This window comes from Perca fluviatilis, chromosome 11, assembly GCF_010015445.1.
Source record: "Perca fluviatilis chromosome 11, GENO_Pfluv_1.0, whole genome shotgun sequence".
NCBI classification, from domain to species: domain Eukaryota; kingdom Metazoa; phylum Chordata; class Actinopteri; order Perciformes; family Percidae; genus Perca; species Perca fluviatilis.
Window position 1 is genome coordinate 31,829,926 of NC_053122.1, and position 7,814 is coordinate 31,837,739.

Here is a 7,814-nt window from a genome sequence, read left to right on the forward strand (position 1 = left end):
TTGCTTTAATCTGGGTCGCCTTTACACCTGCTCTAGGTGGAGACAGGACAGAATTCTGGCTTGAGAATGTACTTAGAAATAGTCTGTGGTTTATATCTGCCTCCTGAGGCGGTGCGACGTAGAATCATGGAATTTGGCAGACGAAAGATTACTTTGCCATTTCAATGGCCCGTCGTGTAGCCTGCTGCATGCTACAGTGGGTGGTCTAACACCTTTATCAGCTCTGCTCTACTTCACATGGCAGGCTGACTTTTACTGAGTGGAGGCCTTTGCGTCCAATTTATTGCTTCAAAAGTATTCGACTAAAGAGCTCGTAGACGTGTGAAAGAAAAAAGCAACATCTGTGGAAGTGAGGAGGCCTTTTCTGGAATCAAATGGTAAACTCTGACTAAAGACTGAGACTTCTGCAGGGGTGGAAGAAGTATTCAGATTCTACAGTACCACACTGTAAAAATACTCTATTACAAGTAAAAGTCCTGCATTTGAAAATGTTACTAAAGTAAAAGTATGTAAGTATCATCAGGAAAATGACGGTGAGTTATTTGAAGCCAAGAGAGGGGGGCTGTAAATATGGAAGAGAGGACCGTGAGTTTGCAGTGTGTTTAGCAATTGTTGCCGTAATTCTAAGCCAATAAAGTGTGTACTTCAGTCGGGTGGAAAAGGACGGCAAGGTAGTGGTATTTTTAGCGGTTCCTATCGTAATTCTAAGCCGAGGAAGTGTGTCTGTCTGGCATGTGGAGAGGACAGCGAGGTTGTGGGGTTTAGCGGTTCCTACTGTAATTGTAAGCCAAAAATGTGTGTCGTCGGTTGGGTACAGAGTTCCGCATGAGCACAGGCTTTTATGACTCAATAGCAGTGTTGTATAAAGTACTAGAAAGCAATACTTGAGTAAAAGTATTGTACTAGAAAAAAAGTAATTTTCTGATATTTAATGTACTTAAGTATTTGAACTAAAAGTAAAAGTTTTTTTTTTTTTTTTAAAGCAAGCGGTTAGAACTTTTATTGTGAACTTTATTGTGGCTTTCTTATAGTAAAGCATAAAGCATATTCAGGGTTCCCATATCTTCTTAATCTCACTCATCAAATCAAAATCCCATTCTGTTCTCGGACTTTTCTTAAATTCAAAGAACAAACAGCAGATTTTTAGATCTGACATCAATGTACAGAAACATTTCTTGCAAATACGGCCACGGGTGTATGACGTTATCTTCACCACTACCCTGTTCACCGAGTTCACCGCTATCGTCGGGGTGGTCGTCTATGATAACGGGAGGTCCTCCAGTAGGTGCTCGTGCTTCCGTGGCGGTTTCAGTTGTGCGTCCTCCTCCTCCTTTAGCAACAAACAAGCGCTGAAATAGAGCGCGCGGCGTGCGGAGCGTGCTGAATGCAATCTAGGAGCAGTGATTCGCCAAACCTCCCTTATTGCAGTCACACACATTTCTTCTAATTTTATTTTTTAGTGACGAGTAACGAAGATGCTTAGTGGAAATATAACGGAGTAAAAGTATACATTTTATCTAGGAAATGTAGTGGAGTAAAAGTGAAAGTTGACAAATTTAGCGAAGTAAAGTACAGATACGTGAAATTTCTACTTAAGTACAGTAACGAAGTATTTGTACTCCGTTACATTACAACACTGCTCAATAGTAATCAATAAAGCCAGCATCTACCGTTAGCTACTCCGCTGTGCTGTGGAGTAACGTCTGACTATGTGAGACATAGTCTAGCAACCTCCGTGAACTTCGAGTCTGGGGAAGAGGGGGCGGAGGAGATGACTCTCTCCAGTATTTTGAATTTGTACTGCAGTTACTATTTTAAACGCTAGCTGTCAGTATTACATATTGCACCTTTAAAGTATTAAAAGTAAAAGTACTCAATGCAGAAAGATTCTCACATTTTAGAAACTGGAAATGATCCAGACAGTTGTGTGTTTAATGGTCTAATCATTTCAGCTGGACTAGTAGGCCATTATATTGTTGTAGTATATATATATATATATATATATATAGTTTAATTTATAATAAAACATTGTAGTTTATAAACTACGTGCGTTTTGCGTGCAAAAATCTTAACTTGTTAAGTAACTAAAGCTGTCAGATGAATGTAGTGGAGTAAAAAGTAAGTAAAGTACAAGTACCTCAACATTTGTACTTAACACAAGTACAGTCCTGGAGTAAATGTACTTAGTTACATTTCACCACTTTATTTCTGTTTATACCTCTTGGGGGAGGGGTGGGGGGAATGGTTTGAGATTTTGTCAACTGAGGACTTTTTAAACAATTCCATACATTAATTGAACGCTGCGCTTTAATTGAGCCTATTTTGGGAACATCTGTTTCCCAGAGGTGAATATTTATAGCACATCCAGAAGGTGTTGCTGCATGTTTTTCCCATCAGTGCTACAGAAGGAAAGAAAGTCTGTCTAGGTTGTTTGAGACTTGATGAGGATCGGTGGCCATGTTACAGACTTACAGTGGAGGAATATGGACAATTCGAAGCAGCAGGAAAAATAATCAGTCCAGTACTGTTAACTTAAAATGATTTCAATTCTCAATATTTATTTTTGATCTGGCAGTTGTAAGGTTGGGTTTTACTGCATCAGGATAAATCACAGACATGTAATGTGACCTGCTGTGTATTTCCATGTATTGGGCTGTTTACATTCTTAACAGGATTCTAATCAGGGGTTTCCCTGTAATTATAAGGCTAAGGCACAGGCCATTTTGGGCACCACCTAAGCCAAATTATTTCAGATCTAATGATTGTAGTTGGTCCCCAGTGGACTTCTTCAGCAAGCTTTTTAAGTGTTATTTATTTTTTATTAGCTCTAGCTTTTCCAATGTTTTAGACACAGATATGATTATAATAATGCTCCAAAATGATGTGAAATTGCATTTTGTTTATTGAAAAACATAACATTTTCTTGAGGGAGTACCCCCAGCCAAATACGTGCACCTACAGTAAAGTGTGATTTATGCTTCTGCGTTAAATCCATGCCGTGGCTATGTACGTAGGTACGTGGAGATACAGACCCTACGCCATAGCCTGACGTGCACCTCTCAAAAAATGTAACTACACGTTGCGGTGACGCATGTCGATCGGCCGTGGCTTGGTAGCGTTGCATTTCCCCCTACCAGGGCCGGAATGGGACTCATTTTCAGCCCTGGATTTTCATGCCTTAGACCGGCCCACTTTACTTCACGAATGACTATATTAAAAAAATGTAATCAGAACCTTAGTATATAAGTCTGCAATAGTGCCCTCTACATCCTTGTAATTCGGTGTATTTTGTAAAATATCACTATTTCCAAGTGTTGCCTCACAATGTAGATTTATTAGAAAAGTTAACATCTTAACAACAACCCAATGATGTTGAACAATATCAGAATCTGTTTCTGTGCAAATAAGTAATCACAGATTAAATAAAGAACAAGATACATTGTATTGCACTTTCTAATGACACCATAATCTATTTTTTCCTTTGAATATTTCATACAACTTTCATAATGGGTCACAAGTAATATTTGGTCATAAAAAGTGATTATATTGTAGCTAATCTGATCATGTTTGCTTGTTCACACACTGTGATACAACAGCTTACAGTAGATGTGCCATCCACACTGACAGCAGCTATCCCTAATGCACACTACTGGCTCTGCTTCTGACACTAAATCACATTTTATAAATTGTCATAATTCTCAGCACAAATCTCTCCTTTTTACAAAGCTTTCTGATCAAGTCAAGTCAGTGTCATTATGGTAGTGCTGAATCATCTGGCATCATTAATTATCCCAGGGCATTTTTCATATAGAGCAGGTCAACACCACACTCTTATTAATTCTTATAATAGGCCTACTCAGTCAATGATCAACCCTACCTGCCCAAACTGGAGTTATGGGCTCATATAGCTGCTGCTTGGTAACCTTACTGGCTCTTCATTGTCACTGTTAGCAGTAGGCTAGTGATTTGCGATACCACTTAATTCCTATTCGATCCGATACCAAGTAATACCCAGGCTGGTATTGCCGATACCAATAACAATACCAATACTTTTTATCTAGAGGGAAATTCAAATATCCAGTAGCATATGAAACATACATAGATTAAACCTATATTAAAAATCAAATTAACTTATAACACAGTAGCCTAGTCACAGTAAGCAGTGCAAATGGAGTGTAGATGGAAGTAAAGAGTACAGATGGAGGTAGAAATTGTTCTTTAGTCTATTGTCCGCCCTGCCATGACTAGGAGTTGTTGTACAGCATGATGTCCAGGCGGACGAAAAAGATCCCTCTAAATTCTATTAGTTTTAACTATGGGCTATATGCAGCCTCTCTCAATACACTCTTAGCACTGATCTCGGGAAAGCTACTCATTGTTACATTTATTTCATTAGGATAGCTTACTTCATGTTTCACTAGTATTTTCTATTTGAACAAACTGCTTTCTTTTAGCTTGTTGTAAGAATGCTGGGATTCCGGGGAACTCTTGAACAGTCACAGAGCCGCAGTGCACACACAATTGACTGGCGGAAGGAGAAGTAGTTCCTTCCCCTAACCGGATATAATTAGACTTTTCTGGTGACAACAAGTTACTTATGATAACATAAACACTCACTCCAAGTTTAAATATCGATCTTTTTATATGAGAATCGATACTAGAGCAGGAGACGTTGGGATCGTAAATATCGATACTTTAGTATCGATCCGCACATCACTAGTTAGCAGCAAACTGGACTAGTAGGCCTACTAGCTGCTGCTGCGGAGCTACAAGAACAAGTTTGATTCATAAACATAAACGCTGGTTTGCAGGCACTTTTCCTAACTAACTTAGCTTACCCGTCTCAGTGTCTTCATTTGGCGTTTTCCTAAAAATAGAAAAAGTTCATCTGGCCGCGTCACTTTCTAGAGCTCTACTTTTTAAATTGACGCTTTTTCAGTGCCGTTTTGCGCTTTCTATTACCCGTTTAAAACAGCTTATTTTTGCTCGCTGTGGCATTCTCCAACAAGCACCAGTGACTTGTGTACGATGACGGTTTGTTGTTTTATTTTAGCAAGGTGCTGCCGTCGGAGGACTCCGAACATAAATAGGTCATCATTAGCCAGGCTGCACTCTGCGAGTGGGCTGCATGAATGAAGAGAACGGTGGGCTGCAAGAAAAAATAAATACTGTAAATACAAAAAGTGGGCTGCGTCCATAATATTCAACTATGATTTCAACCCAGTGCCATACCTGAACACCGGCCCTCACAACCAAATAACCAGACTGGCCCACCGGGAATCCTCCCGGTGCTCCCGATTAGCCAATCCGGGCCTGCCCCCTACTCATTTCCTGGTTCTCCTTCTCCATAAACAACATGAAATCAAAGAGAGGGTTAACTTTTCCTGCTACAGATTTCCTGTCTAGGAATAGATCTCGCTATTCTCTTAAAAATATCAACGCACACACACACACATACATACACAGTATAAACTTCAGGCCACTTATGTAGGCTATGGCGAAAGCTCTGTGTGGTGTGGAGCCTCCACAAAAGTATAAATCAAATTTAGTCCTCCACAAACCTAGGGAAAACACTGCTAATGCTATTGTTGTGTGGTTGTGTTTGCAAGCAGTTGCTTATCTCCACATCCCGCAGACACAAAGTGATGTTAGAATTCATTTGTAATTGTGTTTCTGGTTTCTTCTTTTAGCTCTGTTTTGGTCTCCACTAACTCCTGAAGGATATATCAGGCTCTTTGGCAGCTAAATGCTCCTCTACATATATTTACCTGTAGGTTTGTCAGTTGTTTTCTGATGGACAGGTAGTTAAAGTGGATTTATCTAAGCTGCCTGCTGCTGGAAAAGACATTGATGAGAGCAGTGAGAGTGAAGCAAAAACCAAAACAATGAGCTAAATGACGCTAAAACACTCCGTAGAGCTGAAGGGACTTACAGCATAAAATTCTCTGTGTTCATCACTATAAGTGATAGCTTTCACATTACACGTAGTCATTTGATCCATAGTTAATACAAAAAATATTGATTAGAGCAGCTTTAACCAACAATGTTTTCAACAATGTGCACTCAAAAAAATACTTTAAAAGCCTAATTTTGCGTAAAGTGTTCCGTTTGTCTTGGGGTAACTGGTGGTCAGAGTGTTGTTGATATTTTATTTCTTCTATTTTAAAATTTTTCCTCTCCTTCTTTCACTGTCTGCCTTGACTGAAACAAGACAGTCATGACTTCCTTCCATGAAGAGAAACATTGATTTCGGCTCAGCGGGGATCATGCAAAACAGCCTCTCATTAAAATCATAATTACAACTTGGAAATGGCACATGGGGGTTCAACTGTGGGCTAGGTGAAAATCACTGAAAACTATTAAAACTTGCACTTAGCCTTTCACTCCCAAACAAAACATGTCTGATTCCGGTCACACAATGTGAGGAGAAAGCTAAAAGCAATGTTATATCTGCTGCAGATATTTCCAGCATTATATCGAGGTCTGACTGTTCTAGACTCTAACAGCCTGTCCTCTTTCATCATTTTAAGACCCAAAATGAGTTATTTAGATACTAAAACTTCATATCTATTTCATTGTGATATTTGTTTTATTCTGAAAGGTAAAAACAAAATATGAAAACATGTCAATATCCTTTTCAGTGTCAAGGGCATTCGTTCTTTTCCACCTGAATTCACTGCTGTGCATCATCATCATCATCATTATCATCATCATCATCATCATCATCATCATCCATTCTCACACAAATATCAACTTATAATGTCACATCAACTCTCTGGCAATCCTCATAAACTCCCCTATCAGTTGTGAGGGTCCAGTTCAAACACACATTAACACACACACATTCACATGAACATACGCATACTCTGCCCTCTCCCTGTCCCCAGACCTGGTTGCCTAGGAGACTGCTGAGATGGGGACCCCATCTCATTACACACCAATAGGGCTGTGTGACTGGCCTGAGGAAGAGGCTTGGGCTCTTTATCGCCATCTAGCAGCCAAGACAGAGAAAAACATTTCATTTTCTTTTTTTTTAAAGCCACGATTCTGCCTAGTAACCCAATATGCTGACTTCTCCTGGTGCTGGAATTTCTAATGAGACACATCATACTGCGGGGCTTCTGTATGTTCAATATGGGCCTTTAGCCAAATAGTAACCTCCTAGATAATAATCAGTGACTGGTTGAGGACAGAAAAGTGTTGTTTGAATACACTAAGCTAACTTCAGCTTGTGGCTGAGTAAATTGTCACACTTTCATCACACTGATAAATCATAAACGTTGCTAACACCATTGGTGGAAAGTAACTAAGTACACATTCACTTAAGTAGGCTACTGTATTTAAGTATAATTCTGAAGTACTTCTATTTTACTCGACTATTTTACATGTTATACTACTTGTTTTTTTATTTACATTTTTTATTGGGATCACAGTTGGGGTACATAATACAGCATAGGCAACTGTATTAGGCAACACGTATATATAATTTTCCTTTAAAAAAAAAAAAATATATATATATATATATAGAAAATAATAGAATAAGATAAACTAATTGATACATAAATTATTGAATAAACGGGATTAATTAGATTATATTATTATTATATTATTATAGGGATTATATTAATATATATATATAATATATATATATATGAAAATGTTACAAAATTATAATAATACAAATTTTAATAAATTTAATTTAATAAAAAGGGATCAAAACTACCCATGACAACTTTGGTAATACAATTAGGAAAGACAAACATACAAAGCCGCTAATGGGAATAATTCTTGTATCTCAGTACATTTGTTAGTAA